The sequence below is a fragment of the Mytilus californianus genome, unplaced genomic scaffold (genome assembly GCF_021869535.1).
Source record: "Mytilus californianus isolate M0D057914Y unplaced genomic scaffold, xbMytCali1.0.p SCAF_3, whole genome shotgun sequence".
Lineage (NCBI taxonomy): Eukaryota > Metazoa > Mollusca > Bivalvia > Mytilida > Mytilidae > Mytilus > Mytilus californianus.
Genome location: NW_026262679.1, coordinates 57,432,893 through 57,456,281, shown reverse-complemented (window position 1 = coordinate 57,456,281; position 23,389 = coordinate 57,432,893). Strand labels below are relative to the sequence as shown.

At 32.2% G+C, this 23,389-nt stretch overlaps 2 long non-coding RNA genes across 51 annotated transcripts in view; both read right to left on the bottom strand.

Annotated features, from left to right (window-relative positions):
- Window positions 1-909: 909 nt before the first annotated feature.
- On the bottom strand, window positions 910-5,474 carry LOC127733057 (uncharacterized). The gene is made up of 2 exons (XR_007996687.1): window positions 4,869-5,474; window positions 910-1,534 (listed from the first exon to the last, which is right to left on the bottom strand). It is a non-coding gene; the product is annotated as an uncharacterized LOC127733057 (long non-coding RNA).
- Window positions 5,475-9,684: 4,210 nt separating this feature from the next.
- The window catches only part of LOC127733050 (uncharacterized), a 46,864-nt gene continuing 33,159 nt past the window's right edge, over window positions 9,685-23,389 (bottom strand). For 36 of the 50 annotated variants that reach the window (XR_007996634.1, XR_007996631.1, XR_007996632.1 and 33 more), the window contains 8 exons: window positions 23,141-23,321; window positions 22,563-22,751; window positions 21,993-22,173; window positions 21,415-21,603; window positions 21,014-21,075; window positions 18,860-18,924; window positions 15,819-15,903; window positions 9,685-9,858 (listed from right to left, as the gene is read on the bottom strand). This is a non-coding gene — a long non-coding RNA (uncharacterized LOC127733050). Of the gene's footprint in view, window positions 9,859-15,818; window positions 15,904-17,971; window positions 18,039-18,859; window positions 18,925-21,013; window positions 21,076-21,414; window positions 21,660-21,992; window positions 22,230-22,562; window positions 22,808-23,140; window positions 23,378-23,389 lie in introns of all 50 variants that reach the window. The other 14 variants (XR_007996620.1, XR_007996630.1, XR_007996628.1 and 11 more) reach the window with 14 other exon arrangements.

The following is a 23,389-nucleotide window of genomic DNA, read 5'->3' as shown; positions in this document are numbered from 1 at the left end:
CAATGAACCATGCAAATGTGGTCAATGACAATTGCCAGACAGACATGTACTCCTTACATTTGTGAATCATTGCATACATATAGTTTATCTACTACATGTACTTTTAGTATTAGAAAAAACAGACAAAAACATGACATTGACAAATGACCTATTGCTAACAGTATCTGATAAACAACCCTAATCAGGTAACTTTAACCTTGATCACTGGTCCATGAAATGTGCTTGAGATCTTTGTAGCAATCTGTATTAATTTGAGTGCATATCTAAATTTACAAAACAAAATTAATCTGGATTATTGTGATACTGTAATTTTAGAAATTATTGTGAGGTTATTATTAATGCAAATAATGCGACAGGGTGATGTCGCAATAATAAGAACTTGCATTCTGATAACTGAATTATAGATCTTTATGCAGATTTTTTTTGTAATCGCAATAATTAAACTCGCAATTTAGTCCATTCGTCAAAAATCGCAATAATTTCTGAATTTACAGTAGGTAAAAATGTTGTCAGTTAATAGTGAGACACAAGTTTTCCCAGACAATATATAATTCTTTTGGTTGTTTTGTTTGGTTGCTGTCTCATTGAACAAAACTGTATTTTATTTCTCCTTTTATCCAGAAAATATAACTTTTGAAATAGAAACTGAATAGCATATGGATGGAAAACAAATGCCAAATGATGTAAAATAATTCAAGTGGCCATTTAGGTCAGGGGTTGGTGAGGTAAAAGATGAGGCAAAGACATGTGCATTTACCACAACTGCCACTTGGTATTATGATTTCCAAAATTTCCAAATCTCAGAGCTACCTTCTGTATTAAAGACAACTGCATATATTGCAGTTTGCATATCATGAATTGTGTTTGCAGCAAAATTCTCTACAGACAGCAAAAAAAGCTCTATTAAAATTCATTTTTTGAAACATTTTTGATTTTTATTCCTAAAATGTCTGAGATCAAATTTATAAAACATTTATTAGCATTGTCAATTTCAATATACTAGTAATTGTTGACATGTATACATCATGTACATGTACAATCATTAGCTGATCAGCTCTATATTTTCATTATTTTTATATCAATATTCTTCATCAGTGTTTTTTATAAGACTCAATAATCTGTATTCATCATTGGCACAGGTAGGTAAAGTAGGTCCTTTTGATCTTGGACTTTTTTTTTTATGGATTTTGACAGCACTAAAGCATATAGTTCCAAATTATAGTTGATCTTGGCTTCTTAAGTGGATTCTGACAACACTTTGCATATAGACACCAAGTGTAGATGATCTTGGGTTCTCTCATATGGATTCTGACAGTACTTTGATTATACATGTAGTTCCAAGTATTGTTGATCTTGGCTTCTAATGTTGTTCTTAAGTTTCTGCACTTTACATATAGTTCCCAATTGCAAGACAAGATGATACTGGCTTCTCGTGTAAATTCTGTCAGTTCTTTGCCAATAGTTTCCAAGTAAAGTTGAACATTCCAGGATCTTCCACAACAAATCACTCCTTCCTCTTACATGTACTTGAAGCCTGAAATTAAATGTCAGAGTAATTCTGTCAGTTAATCAACCATGATTGACATTTAAAAGCATAATGTAGTTCATATTTTAAATAAATGGGGAATGTGTCCATGGGACACAGATGATGCCCCCACTTGCATATAAAGTTATAAAGGAGCATAACTAAAGAACGGTAAGAGTGACACTACCCAAAGTTTTACTTGATCTGAATTTTGTTGTAATAAGTAATGTGTATAAGTTTCATAACATTTGGATGAGGCAAACTAAAGTTAGAGAACAGAAACAAAAAATTCAGCAATTTTTCCATTTGTAAAGGGGCATAACTCTAGAACAGTAAAAGTGACACCACCAAAAAAAATTCAAACTTGATCTGTGTTTGTTGGTAATAAGCATTGTGTATAAGTTTCATAACATTTGGTTGAGGCAAACTGAAGTTAGAGAACGGACACCAATTTTGGGACATACGTACAGACAGACGAGGGTAAAACTTAATGCCCACTCCACTACGGCGTAAAAAAATGAAGAATTTGTGGCAACAATAATGAGCAAACAAAATAAAATTACATGCACAGCAAGTGTAAATAGTGATTTTGTTCTTATATATATGTTGAATACAGACTTCTCAGGGCATGCTGTTTTGATGCCAGGGACAAGTTATTTCTATGCCTAAAAATTCTAAAATGCAGCTGAGCTACATTTGTACTCCTCGTCAACCAAATTATGCTGAGGTGTCTTGTAACCTGTTTGGAATATGGGATATACAAATTTTGTGTTTAAAAATACTAAGCAGAAAACAATAATGAATTTTTCAACTCAAATGTATGTGTTATTTGGTAAACAAGATAAGCCCTGCGTGTATGTTTAAACCTGATACTTGACGTTATGAAATTTTTTATACAAAAGAGAGACAGGGGGGGGTGAGGGGGTGTTTAATTGTAAACAAATTGTGATCAAGACGAATCCATCAATAAAATGTATTGCCTCGTACTGTAGTGGTTATAATTTACAAATCAGGCCATTTATATATTCTCAAGAAAACAAACGAAACAATCGAACCCCTTGAGCGGGTAGTCCTATAATATATGCCTTCGCATTATATATTCACTATTTAACGTTTTCATGCTGATATTTTCATTTTTTTTTTGGAGGCACATTGACAATAAAAAAAAAAAGAAAAATAGCAAAATCAGTAAAAAGAAAACAGAAATAGAAAATAATGCCCCGGAGTTCATATATTATAGGACTACTTGAGCGGGTGGACAGGGATAAGGGAACATGGGATTGAGGGATCAGGAAGCGAGAAAAGGGGGTATCATGTGCAGGTACGTTACCGTTAATTAGCCTGGTCTGAGTGAAAATAAAAGTAACCAATTTGGTAGAAGTAAATCTTATGAAGATTATAAATAGAAAAAAAACCTTAGATCTTGTGTGAGTCACTTTATTTTTAAACAATAAAAATAAACTTAATATATCTTTATTTTATTGTTATAGAACTATACTAACAAAAGCATGATTTAGATAAAAGGAAGGGTACAAACAGACTCAGGGTGGGAATGTAAAAGGGATGAACGTGAATTGGAGCGAACATGATTTTTGGGTGAAAGGACAAGAATTCGAAAAGAGGGGTGATGAATAATCTGGGAAATATATTTTGCAATTTTTTTGTCTGGGAGCAAGGGGGATGGAAGTAGAAGTTAGGGGAGAAAATTTTAGAGTAAAAGGGAAGAGAAATGGGAGTTGGGGATAGGGAGTGGTAATCATGAACCCCTGTCCGAGGGAAGTTATGGGGTACCCCATTTTACAGGTTGGGACCAAACCCTCTATATGGTTTTCAGGGGTGGATCCAGCCATTTATAAAAGGGGAGGGGGGGTTCCTAACCCAGGATAAAGGGGGGGTTCCAACTATATGTCCCCATTCAAATGCATTGATCGTCAAAAGAAAGGGGGGGTCCAACCCCCTGGATCCGCCACTGGTGTTTAAACCTGTATAGAGGAATAATCCTTCTATAGAGGGGAATTTTTGTTTAGACTGGATTTAAAGCAAAATAGGGCAGAATGGCATTTTCTACTTATTATGACAGTAACCTGCTACATTTGATGCACCAATTGATGTACTTAATTTCAATTCACATGCCCAGTTTACTGCTAAACTGACTGAATATACAATCTATTGTACACCATAATTGAAAGCTGTGATGATCAGGTAAATTCCACTCAGTTATGCCTCACTGAACAGAATTTCTATTGTTAGATTTAACATAAAATTTAAAGGTCAACTGCATGTCCCTTTTGTTGTTGATCGGGTGTTCAGATAGGTATACAATAGATTGCAAGTTCTGTCACTTTAGCAGAAAACTGGGCATCCCAGGCCATTTTTTGGTAAAGAAATACAGAATACATGTACAGTAAAGTGCAATAATTGATGCATATATAGTGCTATAGATTATAGCAAATATAACTAGAAAATGCCATTCTGCCCTATTTTGCTTTAAATCCAGTCTAAACAAAAACACCCCTCTTGTATCCCTCTATAGAGGGATTATTCCTCTATACAGGTATAAACACCATGTAGAGGGTTTGTTCCCAACCTATTTTACTAGTCATTATAGACGCTAACGATAAATATTTTTCATTTGACCCTAAGGGAGCTACCACTTGATTTTTATGGGGGGGGGGGGGGGGGGGGGGGGCTAGGATGAAATTTGAAAAAATAGGCAGGACAGGAGTTTGGTGTAAAAAAAAAAGGCAGGATGAGCAACACGGGTAAAAAAAAAAATTCAGGATGACAATTTGTGTAAAAAAATTCAGGATAAACTAGTAAAAAAAAGGCAGGATCGAATAGAGTAAAAATATAAAAAGGCAGGACAAAGATTACAACTAAAAAAAAGCAGGACAACATTTTTCATCCTAGCCCCCCCCCCCCCCCCCCCCCCCCATAAAAATCAAATGGTAGCTCCCTAACGTGGCTACGAAATTTGATTTTACGAATGACGATATAAAATCAAGACTCATTTGACGCTAACGATAGCGCAGATCATGAGATGCTGAAAATGACCATCCCCTCCTCTTTGACTGTTTGACACGGATATTTTTTCAAAACAGGCTATACATGTTCACAACTTGCCAGTTAACAGGTTAAGGGTCAAGTAAACACATAAATAAGATACCAGCCATAACGATTATACATAGAACAGAAATTTAGCCCATGCAAGGTTCCAGCCGCAGTGATTTTCTACAGTATCGAGTATTTTGAGATAATCCCCCACTTTGTATTTTTCGTGATACTGATTACATTTGGCTGTCTAATATATTAAAATCTATGTTTTCTTATGTAATCACTCTACCTTCATCGTTGTCTATTCGCCACTATGTCTGTTATTCATGCACATGGTCGTATTTATCAGTGCAGTATGCTGCTCAGCAATGGCGACCCTGAAATTTCTGTTGTCCGATTATGGCGCCAGATTAGAGGGAAGCAACTCGCGCCAGACAAAATTACCGTATTTCACCAAAATAATCAAAATTTCGCTTTTTTATAACAAACATTAAAATGTTCATCACATTTATATTCAGCTTTCGTCCATTGATATAATTACAAACATTATTTATTTAAAGACATTAATAAAAAAATCACAATAAAGTAATTAATGGAGTGCATTGAAATCAGACCTCATGGGGTAGAGGGGTTAAACAAAAGCTCGTAACTTTTTTAAAAGCCTGGTGACCCCCATTTTATTTTACCTTAAAATGCTCGAAAAGTTCATAGCTTTGACATATCCGTTTAAAAAAAAAATCTACCGGGGAAATTTTACAAAAAATCGATTTAACCAATATTTTTAGCCTTAAACTGAAATTAAAAAATGCCAAATTTAGACATAAATCTGAAAATAAAAGGATTTTTAAGTCTAATACAACCAAGGGGAACGTTTACATTTCAAATTTAATTGTTTGTTCACATAATAATCATACTGACATGGTTCTAAAAGTCTTTGAATTTGATGTAGTCGTTATTGTTGAAAGGGTGTAAAAGTTTGGAAATAGGGTCAAAATCGCACATTTCGCTTCCATTTGAGGGGAAAACGAGCCTGGTGACCCCCTTTTTTCTTTGCATTTTTGGATTCAGCATAAAAAAATCTACAAAATATGTGAAAATAAAAAAATTCTACCGGGGGTCCTTATTGGGGTGAGTGGTCAGCATCCATGTACTTATAATAATGGACACATTCTTGTTTTTTGACTAGCTCGAGTACTGCATTTTGTGAGCTGCCGGTTTAATAAGACAAATAAATAATATAAAGATATTGAATTGATATTGTATAGTGTATAGTGTATATCTGTATATTATTAACAAGTCTAAATTGAAGACAACGTTCAAACCTATGATTGCGTTGGATAAAAACCGCAATTTTTATACGTGTGCATGCAAAACAAATTTCTTGTTAGAGGGGTCTAAATACAGCACAAACAACATTTTCCAAAAGACCAAAAAAGTGAAAAAGTATATTTTAACAAAACGCATTTGACTAACAGGTCGAACAACAAATGTTCTTAAACCCTGCTGACTGCCATTGGCGATTGCCAAATAAACGGATCACCGATGTAATAAATGGATCTTAATTATAAATTTAATACTAAACAGAAAACAATAAACTCGCGGAAAAGATGGTATACCGCAAACAAAAGGTGCAAAGGTTTTTGTACACCATATCCGGATTTCGACAATAAATGTCTCTTCAGTGATGTTAGGAATCGAAACGGTATTTGGAAAGCCATACAATTTAACTCAATTTAGGATAGACTCTTGAATTTTGAGGAGTCAAAATAGGATGAACGGATCATATAAACCCGAAGGCAAATATAATACAAGCCCAAACGAAAAAATATAAACAAGTCTAAATTGAAGACAACGTTCAAACCTATGATTGCGTTGGATAAAAACCGCAATTTTTATACGTGTGCATGCAAAACAAATTTCTTGTTAGAGGGGTCTAAATACAGCACAAACAACATTTTCCAAAAGACCAAAAAAGTGAAAAAGTATATTTTAACAAAACGCATTTGACTAACAGGTCGAACAACAAATGTTCTTAAACCCTGCTGACTGCCATTGGCGATTGCCAAATAAATTATATACACTATACACTATACAATATCAATTCAATAACTCATACTATAAAAATAATCTCATCTTAACCTTTTGTATTTCATTTTGAAAAACTAAATAACTACATTCCAATGATTCTAGCTGACCAGGTAAAATCCCACTTTTAGGAACTTGAGTCCTTTTGTCAATAAACGTATTTACACTTTTGGTATTTAGCTATATTTTGCCCCCGAATGACCTTAGATCTACTCCGAATCACCTTTTGACGTCAGGCAACAATCACTTTTTAATTGTGACGTCAAATGTTTTGAATTATGATGTCAAAGTTTACGGGAACCTGTGTGATTTTACGTAATTGCTGACAAATTTGCATACAAGTGTAAATACGTCTATATGCCAGCAAAACTCTAGTGTAGGACCTTACCAGGGAAATGAGAAAAACAAAAGATGTTTTTGTGCATTAACTGCATAGTTGTGCCAAATATAACACAACACAAACAATAATCTAACTTTGCTGACAGCCTGTCATGCTCGTTGGAGTCGCCAGATTATATTATATAAATATTCATAAATACTATTATTGCAATGCATACATAATTCAAAATCAAAATTGAAATTGAAAAAGGAAAACACCAATTAACTGGAAATTACAATTAAAGATTAACTCTTTTAATTATTCTTATTAAAGCAGAGACATATATACATATATATAGACATAGATACATGTATATAGACATATATACATGTATATAGACATATATACATGTATATATGTCTCTGATTAATGTGATTCATTGTCATACATTTTAAACTGCAAACAAAGAATTATTGGAATCTGAAATAAATTTGAATTCTGGAAAATTGATAAGAAATGTACATGTATGATGAAAGCTAACCATAAGTAGATATAAGATGTGGTATGAGTGCCAATGAGACAACTCTCCATCCAAGTCACAATTGTAAAAAGTAAACCATTATAGGTCAGAGTACGGCCTTCAACACATAGCCTTGGCTCACACCTAACAGCAAGTTATAAAGGGCCCCAAAAATGACTAGTGTAAAACCATTCAAACAAAAAAATGTTCTAATCATATAAAAACCGAGAAACGAGAAACACTTATGAACCACATCAACAACGACAACCACTCAGCATGAACATCAGGTAATGTGTCGCTCGGGGTGTCATATTTTGCATCTCAAGGGGGGAGGCATTTATTAAAACAAGGATAGATTTGCTGTTAATTCGGTCCTTATCCGATAGCTTGTAATTCAAGCAGAAAAAAATGAAGGGTCTATGTCCTGATTTTCAAGATGTTTACAAGCCATTTAAAATTTGGCAGGAAATGATTCTGTAGATTTTTCATACATTTAACATTGGCACCTTTTTTCTTTTATCTAATGCGTGACATTTTTCAATGCACCCCTCTAGTTAAAACAGTTTATTATACACAGGCGTATTAAGGAAATGTAGTCCAGCAGAGTTCTCAATAAGTGGTGGGTCCGAAGGTTTTGCCCTCCACCATATTCAAAGGACTGACTATTTTGTTGTTTTTCAATAGAACATACATATACATGTAATCTATAGTGAGGATCAGCAGATTATCTTCAAGGACTCTGATAAAAACCAAACGTAATATGTTGATATTTGTATTTTCATGCAGACAACATTGATTTATTCAAACATTTCTTAGATTTCTGACGTTATTCCCATGACTTTTGTATGTGACCATGTATGTTGAACAAAAAATATTGGACACTGTGACTCTGAAAAGAAACTATCTCTGAACTAAAGATATTTGTAAAACAATTTTTATTGTAATGAGCATGGTCTTGACTAGAATAAAAACTACATATAGATTATATTGAGTTATCATGATTTGTGTATTCCTAGTACAATATATAATTTTACGTATGTATTGATTGGTGTATGATTCTGAATTTTACAAGTTGGTTCTACAATATCATTAAAACTATACGATGGTTCACTCTGCATTAAAAGCCACAATAAATCTAAAATTAAAACTATATGGTGATTCACTCTGCATTAAAAGCCACAATAAATCCATGATTTAAATATATGTTAAAAGTTTAAATTTGTATCCCCCCTTTTTTACTAGTATGACACATACTGTACAACTAGAATGTACAATTTGTTCCAGAATTTTTTGTTTACCTGGAGTACATTTGTATATAAGAAAGACCATGAAGGCAATGTATATTGAGACTATGAAAAAGGGTAGGTACATGTAACTAAACATGCTATAGAATATATCGACCTAATTTAAAGGAAACGAAAAAAATATGAGTGACAAGAATATAATGGTAAAAAAAGTTGTGAACAGTCCTGTTTAAACTAACTTAATTCTTGATATTTTAATGTGGCTCTTTATTCCAGGCTTGTGACTGGCAAGTTGTACTGTATTCATAATAATAAGCACCTTGGTTTTATTTAGAAATTAAAATTGGGGTATCTTATATCAATGAAAATGATAAAAGACTTGGGTCTGCTCTAAAAGATTTCCTGCATAATGAGGTTATATTATTTAATCACAAAATTTGTAGGCAAATCTAAGAGTACTATCACGATTGTGGGTGTTATGGTGCATGAAAATTGGTGAATACAGTATTACTTGGCTGCATTACCCACCTCCCTCCTCAATTTTTTTTTTTCTTTTTCTTTCATTTTTTTTTTTGAATTTTCTATTCTTTTTTTGAATATTCTTTCTTTTCTTTTCTTTTCATTTCTTTTTTTGAATTTCTTTTCTTTTTTTCTTTTTTTGAATTTTCTTTCTTTCTTTTTTCTTTTTTTTTTCTTTTCATTTTGTTTTCATTTTTTTTTCTTTCATTTTTTCTATTCATTACATGTATGTACACAAGTTTCAAGCACATGCATTATTTTTTTCTTTTTTATATAAATATATATATACATGTATGTACAGTCTTCTTAATCTTGTAGAAGATTTTGAACAATTGTTTTTAGAATCAGAACTCAGTACTGGTGCCCCAATGTTCCAGTAGTTGTTTTGTTTGTTGATGCAGTGCATTTTTTGTCTTCATTTGGTTGTATTTTCCAAGCATTTTAAATCCAACAATCATCTTGGCTCTCTCATACTGTTTAGTAAAAGACCTGTTTCCTGGATTTTCCATTGCAAGTCTTCAGTATATTGTAAAACTTTTAACTTCTTCACCGGTTCCTAGAATTGTATCAACCAGTGTTGTTGTTATTTTGTCTGGAAAAAATTATTTATTGATTTATAACATTAAAGAAGACTAATGATAAGACTAATGATTTGTAGATCGAACAGAGGTTTTTTTTTTAATATATTTTATTGTTTTCAAAAGAAAGTGTTTAACATCGTCTGTGACATTACAATGTTCACAAGGAGTAGGCCCGGTAAGGCCCCTTTTTGGCCCCAAAATATAGCATTTCAAAAAGTTGTTAAAAATGTAAACTTTTAGTTATTTTTTTGGAAAGAAGAATCATTGTGTTTAATAAAGATGGGCTGTTTTTAACAAAACAATGCATATATATGCATCAGGTACTTGCATCATTAATTCATGCAAAATTACTGAAATCTTTACAATTTTAGCATTTGTGCTTATTTTAGACGGGTTTTTTGTCTAAAATGGAAGTGACCGCACTTGTGTTCAATCTTAACATTTAAATATATGTTGTATTTGATGATGATACGTAACATATATATAAAGGTTGAGACTGAACACAAATGCGGCCACTTCCATTTTAGACAAAAACTATCTGAAAAGCGACGTTTTGTGGCAAATGATAAAATTTTTATATTAAGCTTGAATTCGGACGGTTCACCATAACAAATGGACAAAAATGGCTGTATTTACACCTTGAAAACTAACGTATGTAGTTGGAAAAGTTTTCCTTAAGGCCTGGCATCCACTAGATATATAAAAGTTACTTAGTAATACCATGAAAATCACAGCGAGTGTCACATATAGAACAGAATTTGCTTACTATTACCCCAAGTGTTCGATGGGATTATTGTTGCTCAGTCTTTTAAGAAAAATGACTAAATACAGATGGTTTATTTTTTATTTCCACTCTTTGATATCTCCTTTGTAGGTATAGCTCCTAAACTAATTTAACAAGTTACTTTTAACAAAATAAATTTTAAAGTTTTCTATGTTGTGTTTTATAGAATCTTGTTTGTCTTTTGGTTATTTTTTCTTTTTTTCCATGGTGTTGTCGGTTTCTCTTCAACTAATGCATTTTGGACCCCCCCCCCCCCCCCCCCCTCATTTTGAGTGTCCCTTTGGTATCTTCCGACTCTTTTTATAAGTGGATGTAAAATTTGCTTACTCGATTTAACTTAACATTGTCAAGCTGATTACCAAATAAAAAACGTATTAACCATTCCCCTTTATAGATAACTTTCACAAAAGTTTCCTATCCAAGGTCTTTCGGCCGGACAGACAGACAGATGTATCTCTACATGCATTTGTCAGTTTTTATATTTGAAAAAAAATCATGAAATAAAAACAATATCTAATATACCTAGGGTTTTCTCAAACAGGTCGGGAACACTACCTTATATGGATATGCAAAGATTAGCATACTGATGTCCTCGCACATGTAATTGTTTATTTACGTATGACGCATTTTTTTTTCATGGGTTTTTGACTAATCCATTAAATGAATAACAATGCATGATGGACTACAACGTGTTTACGATCAACCCGAGAACACGTGTTATTTCCTCAAATACAACACATTTTTTCATGCATTGCGGGATTAACAATTTCGCTTAGTTTTTCACTTTTTGTATCCACATTTATAGTCCGTGATATAAAGTATTCGTTCCATGCTCAGATTAAGAAAGAGTTGTTTTTATGCCAAGAAACGAGTGTTTGAATTACTGGAAATATAGCCATTTATATGATTAATAATTACACGAAGATTTCAGGTATTCGTCAACAAGACAACAACGAAACAACAGTGAAAAACACAATTACCCATAAGACAAACTTTCAATTAGATAGTTAAAAAAATAAGGGATCCTTGAAGTTTAGGTTCGTAAAAAAGAGGAAGACCCTTTGTGTGTCAAATATCTGTTGGGGTCAATAAAATTTCCAAACTTTTCATAAAATTGATGTTATGATATTGTACCTTTTTTATGATTAAAAAGTAATTTAAATCGAGGAAGGGTATTTATTTATTAATTTGTTTTTGAGAAACAAACACGTGTAATTGTCAATCGGGGCTATTTATAACCGACTATACGGTATGGGTTTTTCTCATTGTAGTTGCCTATAATTGCTTATATCCACTTCATTTGAACTTTGGTAGATAGTTGTCTCATTGGCATTCATACCACACCTCCTTATTCTTTTTTATATACTAACACCTTTCAGAATGTCTTGATTGGTTTTCCATTATCTTGAAAAGAGATATTTACTATAGAATACTGTGTAATATTTTTATGTTTAGAATTTGACAGGTACAGAACATGTATAAAACCTATATCATCTATCATATTTTATCAAAACTACTCAAGACATTTCTTAATTCTTCTTTGAAAATGTTAACAAAATCTATAAGTATTGATTTTTTGGCATATTTCAGTTTTTGGGGCTTTTTTCTATTTCAAACTGTTCCCTTTGTTCTGAAAGTAATGAAGCAATATTTTCCTCAATCAATGCAAGCAGCTGTAGTTTCGTTTTGTTTTCGTCTTTGCAAAGTTCGTTTTCTTCTAAAGTAGATATTGGAATTTTTTATATTTTTAACGGACTCGGATATTTGCCAATCTTAATAAAATCATTTATGGTGCTATCATTACGTGTTAAGATTATTTATACTAATTTTTATGAAAAAGTCACCGATGAAATTTTTAAAAATAAGATAAATATACAGCAAAAAAAAAAATCCGTTTTTTTTTCTAAAATCCTGAAACTTTGATAAAAATTAATTAATTCCAAAGAATTGTTATACAATTTTAGAACATACTTATGTGAAGAAGGTTTTCCAAATGTTTATTTTTTTTTACAAAAATGCGCTTGTGTTTATCTTTTGAAACAAAAAAAGTTAGGTATGCCTTTCAAAAGGATAGTATTGACAGTATTGTCCACAAAACCGAAATTTTGTGCAAATGTTTAAAACTTTGACCCTATTTATCTCTTAAAGTAGCACATGAAGGTATATTTTTTATTACATATTTGAATTGACTAGGTGTAAATTAGCTTGTATGCAAATTTTCGTAAAAAAATCATCGTGAGATTAAAACTGTATTGTATGCCCTTATACAGGATACAAAATAATCCCAAAGCATATATGTCACAGGTCAAATTTATTCGTTCATTATGTGTTAATTTATGTTTTTTGATTGAGTTAAGCCTTCCGATTGATATTTTATAGTGTATTTTTCTATGTTGTGATGTTATACTATTGTTTCAGAAAAGGGAGAAGGTTTGGTACCATTAAAACGTTTAATCCCGCTGCAAATGTTTGCACCTGTCCTAAGTCAGGAATCTGATTACAGTAGTTGTCATCTGTTTATGTAGTTCATACACGTTTCTCGTATTTATATAGATTAGACCGTTGGTTTTTCCGTTTGAATGGTTTTACACTAGTAATTTTTTGGGGCCCTTTATAGCTTGCTGTTCGGTGTGAGCCAATGCTCCGTGTTGAAGGTTGTACCTTGACCTATAATGGTTTACTTTTATAAATTGTCACTTGGATGGAGAGTTGTCTCATTGGCACTCATACCACATCTTCCTATATCTATATAGAGATAGACATGTAACCCATTCCTTAATTCAAACCGTTTTGACGGGTTTATAAGGACTCAAAAGATTTCTATTCTGGACAGCGGTCACTTCATTTGAAATTTCACTGTTTCACGTGAAATTAATCCACAGGTACAATGCATAACAATGGACAAAGCCTGTTCAACTACTTTTACAAGGTGAAAAAGAAAGTCGAATCGTGAAGCCAGTAAACAATATTTTTTTAATCTGAGCATGCAATTTGAAGATTATGTTATATATTTTACATTAAACACATTCGCCGAACAAAAACATTTATTATGTGAGTCCCAGACACTATATTAGTTGACAGTTTTTCCACTAACTTCACGTGTTTTTAAGCGGTAGTAAACTTGTAGTAGCCCACAATGCATTGTAGTTCATTGAGTCAATTGGTCAGTTTTTCAAGGCCATGTTTACCTTCTATTTCGGAAATTACTATGCAAATATATTCTGACGTCAGGAAATCTAGAGTTCCCGACCTATTAAAAGTATAATAAAACTGAAAAATGTTGACTCAATCAGCTGCACAAGAATCAAAACAAAGAAAAGGGAAGGTCATGATGTAACTTCAAGACAACTTCCTTCCTCGGGATATCACTTACTAATGGCAGTCTTGAAACGGAGAAGTTTAAACAAATACGCCAGGCTGGTTTAAATGAACTAAAATGTAATTTCACCTGGCAGACCAATCATATCAAAGTGTGGTTCCTGAACTTATCGGCCATTATTTTCTTATACCTATCAAAGTACGGTATAGAGAAAAAATATATTGTACGCTCAATATACATTTTGTGTGCTCAATATAATTATATGGTGTGCATAAATTTTTATTTTTTGCGCTCAATGCAAATATATTGTACGCACAAATAGTGCACACAAATAATTATTTTGTGCGATCTATTTAATATCATATTGTGTGCTTGATATAGCTATATTATGCGCACCATATAATACATTGTGCGCTCAAATTCATAGAATTTTCACGAGATATGCCGCTCTTATGTATACTGTTCAGTCAGAATGAAGTATTTTATATTATAGGATTAAACGCCTTTTTAAAGGAATTTATTGGTGTATAAACTCAACCAATTCACTCACAAACACGAAAAAAGTCAATATAATTATATTGAGCACACAAAATGTATATTGCGCGTCGGGATTAATTTTCACAAAGAACGCTCAGAATAGATATTTGAAAGTTAAGGATATATATATATATACAAATCATCCAAAATACCAATTCTGCGTGCATGTTCCACGTCAGGTGCCTCTAACTCAGTGGTTGTCGTTGGTTGCTGCCTGACATATTTTTTTCGTTTATTGATCCAGCATAAATGAAGCTGTAAGTTTCCTCCGTTGAACTGTTTCCACTTTGTCATGTCGGGACCATTTATAGCTTACTTCACGATATTTTTAAGCCTGTACAATGATCTATTGTTGATCACATCAAATTTCTTTAGTTTCCTATGAATAGTTGTCTCATTGGCAATCATACCACATCTCTCCTTACTAGTATTTGTATATAAAGGTTTACTTTGTCTAAGGAAATTTGAACTTCATTTTCTTAATCATTTCAATATTGATCGACGAAAAAAAAAATGAATGTTGTACTAGTAACTAATGTTATTGACTACTTGGTCTTGTGACAACCTCGTGATTAACATTTCATAAGCAGCGGCAACGACCAAGTGGTATAGTTTGTAAAATAGCACTTTGTCAATACAGGGTGTCCGAAGTGTTTTACCCGGGTTGGCCATCATCAGGAACATCAATATAAAAGTATATACTTATAGCAAGTGTTCTACGACTAATCTTTCTGTACTAGCTGTTAACTAGTTCCCTGTTAATGAACTATTATCAATTTTGTGTAACAAAGCATACAAAATTAATGGAATTAACTATTTTTGGAGTGTCAAAATAATCTTTGGATGTTTTTGATACTGATGGTCTGTTCAATTCAGTTGACATTTATGATTTTTCGACTCTGAACACTACATTACCACACAATTTTGTTAAACAGTATTTCTCTCATTTAATTGAATGGGCCTTTGAAAACTCATATAAATGATTCTTCTGTAATGAAAAAGGTAAATTTTCTAGATATATTTTCTGTAACTGCAATGCTTCATTCCAAACCCAATTCACATGCAGCTGTGCATATATTTGTGTACATGTACTTTAATATAGGGCACACATGGGCACTGACTAGGATGTAATTGGGCTTGCATGTATTTTCTTGCAATCTCTTGAAAAATCATACATAAACATTTAGAATTAGTAGAAATTAGTGCTTTTAAATTGTGGTTAAAAGTACCCCCCATCTTTCCTTATAATACATAACACATTAATGGAACAGTTATTTTGCACACTGCTGAAGCATGTTTTATTTGAAAACTATATACAGATATATATCTACCTGTTTGTGTACACATGTTTATTATGGATTCAGTTTCTTCATGTTCCTGACAATCTTTCAAGCTAAAAGGATCCAAAATCTTCATCTGCATAATACAAAAAAACATAAGTCCAAATTAAAATATATGTGTGGTTCCAGTTACATTCTCAAAAAAAGATAGGGTCGGTGTGTTCACGGAGTCCGATTCTGGTATTATACACTATATATCATATATTATATGTTTGGTTGTGAAATAACAGACATGTCACGTTTTTAGTTAATTTTGTTGCATTCTGTTAAGAATTTGTTGCATTTTTAGCCGTAGTGGATACTTTTATTGGAAATTCATATGACAGAAGTCTTTGAATTTAATTATTGAAGTTCACATTCCATAAAATGGGATCATTCAAAATTTATTTTACAGAATGAAAAAAAAGTTCTAGGGTGGGTCTGGTAACTGGAACCACATATATATTTTCATTATACCCCACGCAACGAGTTGCGGAGGGTATAATGTTTTTGACCCGTCCGTCTGTCAGTCCGTCAGTCCGTCAGTCCTGTTTCTTGTCATCGCAACTCCTCTCAAACCACACAACAGAATTTCACGAAACCTTTTTAGATAATAAGGACATACTATGTAGTTGTGCATATCGACAGGAAATTGCGATTCAATTTTTTTTCTAGGAGTTACGCCCCTTTGAACTTATTTGCTTCAATGTACTATGCAACAGTTTGTCATCGCAACTCCTCTGATACCACACAACAGAATTTCATGAAACCTTTTTAGATAATACGGACATACTATGTAGATGTGCATATCGACAGGAAATTACGGTTCAATTTTTTTTCTAGGAGTTATGCCCCTTTGAACTTATTTACTTTAATGTACTACTGCAACAGTTTGTCATCGCAACTCCTCTGATACCACACAACAGAATTTCATGAAACCTTTTTACATAATAAGGACATACTATGTAGATGTGCATATCGACAGGAAATTACGGTTCAATTTTTTTCTAGGAGTTACACCCCTTTGAACTTATTTGCTTCAATGTACTACTGCAACAGTTTGTCATCACAACTCCTCTGAAACCACACAACAGAATTTCATGAAACTTTGTAGATAATAAGGTCATACTATGTAGATGTGCATATCGACAGGAAATTATGATTCAATATTTTTTCTAGGAGTTACGCCCCTTTGAACTTATTTGCTTCAATGTCTTCTGCAACAGTTTTTCATCGCAACTCCTCTGAAACCACACAACATAATTTCATGAAACTTTGTAGATAATAAGGACATACTATGTAGATGTGCAAATTGACAGGAAATTATGATTCAATTTTTTTTTCTTACACATATTTTATTTCTCCAATGACAATGTGAGGACGTGGGGTATGTGAGCGCGCTCACTAAGGTTCTTTAATTTTAACTGAATTCAAACCGCAATCATGGCAATTGGTCATATTTTAATTGAGGTAGGTTTTGAAAATTAGTATCAAAATGAAGGCAATAGCGTGTGATTTAAAAAGAATTTTTGTTTCTGTTTGTTGTTAACATATAGGTCATTTTTTATGCCAGCACCAAAGCTGAGGGGGCATCAAGTGTTACCCTTGTCTGTCTGTATGTGCATTGCAAAAGTGGTTACCGTTTTTAACTTTAGTTTGCCTCGACCAAATGTTTTGAAACTTATACACAATGCTAATTACCACAAAACACTGTTCAGCTTTGAATTTAAATGGCGTCACTTTTACATGTTATATGGAAACATTCTCCATTTATTTATATTATTGCAAATTAGATTTATGAAAAAATAACAAGGATTTTATAAGATTTTCAAACATGGGTTTTTAAACCATATGTAATAAAATTATGAAAAGATAAGAAGGGGTAAGTGGGCAAAATTGTAATGGCACTTCATGGATAAAACAAGAGGATTCTGAATATCTGGCAAAAAGTAAAAAAAAAAAAAAGAGCGACCATCTTTAAGTATTAATGTGTTTACGACACTTAGACAAAGACTATAACCATATATCCCCTGTGGTGCAAAGTAGACAAAAAGAACTTCTGACCAATCTCTTAAAACTATCAAGCCTAATGCACATTATATTCCTCTCAATTTTTATTTTTTTAGATGAAAATAAAATTTGTTTTCAACAGAGTAGATACCTACTCATTTATGAGAAGTATTAGACCACAAAGTTTTACTCCCCATCCATGAAAACAGTCACTGTAATAACCTAAAAAGGAATTAAAATTGATGCAAATTATATATTTTACGAAAGTGTTAAATTGTCAGCCAAAAAATTAGTTTTCTGACTTAAGATTTCGCATAGCATCAAAACCAGTTTAATATCTATAAAACCGGAAAAAAAAAACATGTTTTGATTTTGTTTTAACATTAATTTTTTTCTCAATAATCTATGAGTTATCTCCCATTGAATGACACATTCTTGCTGTTTGTTGTACTAGTCTCCTCCTGAAGGTAAAATCTATCTCAGAATTTACTTTTCAAATGATATATTATTTTATTCATGTTACTGGAAACCAAATATCAAACTGATAAAATAACTTTCTTGGTACTTTGAATGTGGAAAATAAATGTTTTTTGTCGTATTTTCATACAATACTATGAAGGTTTGACAAAGTAATTGATAACTAATATTTTAACCTTAAAATTATCTTAGTGAAAACTTTGAAAAAAGTCCATTTATTGCATCTGTGCAATGAAGGACTGATTTCCAAGTTAAATACAAATTGATAATTCCCCTTCTCTGATTTTATATACAGCAATAATAACTAAATAACTCATACCCTACACACATTTGTTCCTTCAATTTGAATTTCAAAATTTTGCTGTGGATTCTTCTGATGTACAATTACTAAGTTTGATAAAGATTTTGATGTTTGACCATAATACTGAACCTAAATTTGGATGCCTAAAACAAAGTAATGTGAATTGCTATGCCTGGCTTCTGCGACAAAATGTCACAGGCAAAATTCAAGTGCATTTACATAATCTTTAATCGACAAGTTTATAAATCTATGCAATGGTTCTTACCTTAAAAGACAGCTCCAATGACGATTCTAAACAATCCATACTGACAAGCAGTAACTAATGCTAACCTGAAAGTAAAAAGTAAAATGGCAATCAAAATTGTTCAAAACAGAGGCTCTTAAGAGCCTGTGTCGCTCATCTTCATCTTCAACAATAACCACTTCCTGGTAAAAATCTAAGGCAGCTTTTTTGTAAATCTTGACTTGCTGATCAATGGTAAAAATCGTCATTGCGTCATTGAAGATCAATAACTCCAATAATTAGTCCTCAGAAGATTTCAGTCATTTGACTTTTGTGCATAAATTGTCTTGCTTTTTTTTGTATTAAAATTTCTCTCCATCTATTTTTATTTTCAAAATAATGGATAAAAATGAAAAAAAATTGTAAAACTTTACATTTAAGGGCAATAACTCCTTTAAGAATGTCTGACAGTTTTGACGTAATTGTACAGGAGGTAGATCTCAACATTCTGAACATTTCTTCATTTTCGTTGATTGAGGAACAATTGTATTTTTGTGGGTTTTGATAAAGTTGGCATACAAGCCTATAGAAAATTTGTACTACATTGAACATTTATATATGTTGGTCACTTTTATATCCACGAAAATTGGTATACAAAGAATGATAATAAATCCAGAGTATATGGAAATAGGTTATATATGACATAAACTGTTAACACAGATATGTCTCGCCTATTTGTTATTTTGATAATGCAAATGATGAAATTAAAATAGCAATACATTAACATGTAAGTTATGCAAATATCCAAAGTTAATGAACCATGACTGAAGGTACAGGGCTAAACAATCTCCATGGAATTGAGATGTGCCAATGTTAATACAAATGCAAACCAAATACCATTGACTTCATAAGTCGTTCCCTTTAAACAAACCTAAACACAAACATTAACTAGTCCGAGTACATAGTTATCGTCCTTCCTTGTCCACGAATATAGTCCCTAGTGTGGACAGTGTGTTACTTGCCAATTTTTTTATACCCCTTCCAAATTTATTTCTCCATGTTTTATGACTCAAATAGCAAGTAGGGGGTGAAATGACACTGTAAAAAATGTTGGTTATGAATTTTAAAGTAAAGTAGTGATTTGGTCCAGCTGAAAATTTTTAAAAATTAGCACTTCGGAAGCTGTCAAAAGATTTGAAGACCCCCTTAACATAAAATTGTCCATATTTTGAGTTAGAGCCGATGAGGTTTTCTATAATTTTGATATAATTTGTCCCAAAAGTAGTACAACACACTAAAAATATTATTGATAAAGCGCAGGTGGGATTTTTTTAATTTTCATTTATTGTCTAAAAGAAATGCACTACGAAATAACTGTGTACTTGGACCAACTTGTAAACTATGTAAAAGTTTCAAAGTCAATGAACCATAATTAGGGGGGTGGGGTTATATAATCTCCATTGAAATGAAACTTGCAAATGCCAATACAATTGCATACCGAATATCATTGACTTAACATAAGTGGTTAATCTTAAACTGACCTAATCACAAACTAATACATGTAAACTTAGCAAAAGTTTCAAAGTCAATAGACCATGACTGAGGGGTAGGGACCAAACGTTGTCCATGGAAATGAGATATGCCAATGCTTATACAACTGCATATCAAATACCATTGACCTACCACTAGTGGTTCCCCATAAACTGACCTAATTACAAACTAATACATGTAAACTAAGCAAAGTTTCAAAGTCAATAGACCTTGACTGAGGGGGCGGGGCCAAATAATCTCCATGATAATGAGATGTGCCAATGCAACTGCATACCAAATATCATTGACCTACCACTAGTGGTTCACCATGAACTAGACCTAATCACAAACTAATACATTGTTGACCCTGCCGCCGCGGGAAACAGCATACCTATATCTCGCTTTAAGACTCTGTCAAGGCGCGACAAAAGTGAGTAACAGAAGATGAGTTATATACATCAATGTGACAACATCCCAACAACACAAAAATATGACATCCACAGAATTAATTAAAATCTTTAAAACATACGGTCAAATTTTGGTACTGATATGAAAAAACAAACTTCTGACCTCTTACATCTTCAAGCATAGAGCATATTTTATTTCCTATAAACTTATTTTATGATGAAAATAAAACATGTTTAAATAGAGGAATTATATACCTACTTCAATATTAGAAATATTATACCACCAAGTCTTACTCCCATCCATTTAAACACTGAAATCACCTAGAAAGGAATTAAGATTGACATAAATTATACATTTTACAAATCTTGTTGAAATTGCCAGCCTAAAATTTTCAATGAGTAATCTCCCAATGAATGAAACAGTCTTGCTGTTTGTTGTACTAGTCTCCCCTTGAAGGAAAAATTGTCTCTGAATTTTACTTTTCATGATTTGAAAGCTTTATTCATGCGCATGTTCCTGGAAACCATATATTGAATTGATAAATTCTTTTTTTTTTTGTGTTGTAAATGTGAAAAATAAGAAAATGGTTGTTGCCTTGTGTACTTTTATCACATATTTTTAGAGAATATACAGAAATTGTATTGCCTAATTGTACTTACATTATTTCTTTGATGGCCACACATCAGACTTGGAAGATTATCAATGAAATAATCTTTCTAAGAGCTGCTGTCCTTGCTAATCTTTATTTTTTTCATGGCAGAGCCTCAGAGTTAGTTGATTTAAGATCTATGTTACCATTTTCCTTGGAACTACTTATTATATCCCTGCTGCTTTATTTTTTTTTCATTCTGCATGTAGATGGAAATCAGATAGTTATTGTATATATGTAAAACTCAGAAATAACCTAAAAAGGAATTAAAATAGACATAAATTATACATTTTACAAATCTTGTTGAAATTGCCAGCCTAAAATTTTCAATGAGTAATCTCCCAATGAATAAAACAGTCTTGCCGTTTGTTGTACTAGTCTCCCCTTGAAGGAAAATTTCTCTCTGAATTTTACTTTTCGTGATTTGAAAGCTTTATTCATGTTCCTGGAAACCATATATTGAATTGATAAATTCTTTTTTTTTGTGTGTTGTAAATGTGGAAAATAAGAAAACAGATATTGCCTTCTGTACTTTTATCACATATTTTTAGAGAATATACAGAAATTGTATTGCCTAATTGTACTTACATTATTTCTTTAATGGCTACACATCAGACTTGGAAGATTATCAATGTAATAATCTTTCTTAGAGCTGCTGTCCTTGCTTCTTTATTTTTTTCATGGCAGAGCCTCAGAGTTAGTTGATTTAAGATCTATGTTACCATTTTCCTTGGAACTACTATCCCTGCTGCTTTATTTTTTTTTCTTTCTGCATGTAGATGGAAATCAGATAGTTATTGTATATATGTAAAACTCAGAAATAACCTAAAAAGGAATTAAAATAGACATAAATTATACATTTTACAAATCTTGTTGAAATTGCCAGCCTAAAATTTTCAATGAGTAATCTCCCAATGAATGAAACAGTCTTGCCGTTTGTTGTACTAGTCTCCCCTTGAAGGAAAAATTCTCTCTGAATTTTACTTTTCGTGATTTGAAAGCTTTATTCATGTTCCTGGAAACCATATATTGAATTGATAAATTCTTTTTTTTTGTGTGTTGTAAATGTGGAAAATAAGAAAACAGATATTGCCTTCTGTACTTTTATCACATATTTTTAGAGAATATACAGAAATTATATTGCCTAATTGTACTTACATTATTTCTTTAATGGCTATACATCAGACTTGGAAGATTATCAATGTAATAATCTTTCTTAGAGCTGCTGTCCTTGCTAATCTTTATTTTTTTCATGGCAGAGCCTCAGAGTTAGTTGATTTAAGATCTATGTTACCATTTTCCTTGGAACTACTTATTATATCCCTGCTGCTTTATTTTTTTTTCATTCTGCATGTAGATGGAAATCAGATAGTTATTGTATATATGTAAAACTCAGAAATAACCTAAAAAGGAATTAAAATAGACATAAATTATACATTTTACAAATCTTGTTGAAATTGCCAGCCTAAAATTTTCAATGAGTAATCTCCCAATGAATAAAACAGTCTTGCCGTTTGTTGTACTAGTCTCCCCTTGAAGGAAAAATTCTCTCTGAATTTTACTTTTCGTGATTTGAAAGCTTTATTCATGTTCCTGGAAACCATATATTGAATTGATAAATTCTTTTTTTTTGTGTGTTGTAAATGTGGAAAATAAGAAAACAGATATTGCCTTCTGTACTTTTATCACATATTTTTAGAGAATATACAGAAATTGTATTGCCTAATTGTACTTACATTATTTCTTTAATGGCTACACATCAGACTTGGAAGATTATCAATGTAATAATCTTTCTTAGAGCTGCTGTCCTTGCTTCTTTATTTTTTTCATGGCAGAGCCTCAGAGTTAGTTGATTTAAGATCTATGTTACCATTTTCCTTGGAACTACTATCCCTGCTGCTTTATTTTTTTTTCTTTCTGCATGTAGATGGAAATCAGATAGTTATTGTATATATGTAAATCTCAGAAATAACCTAAAAAGGAAT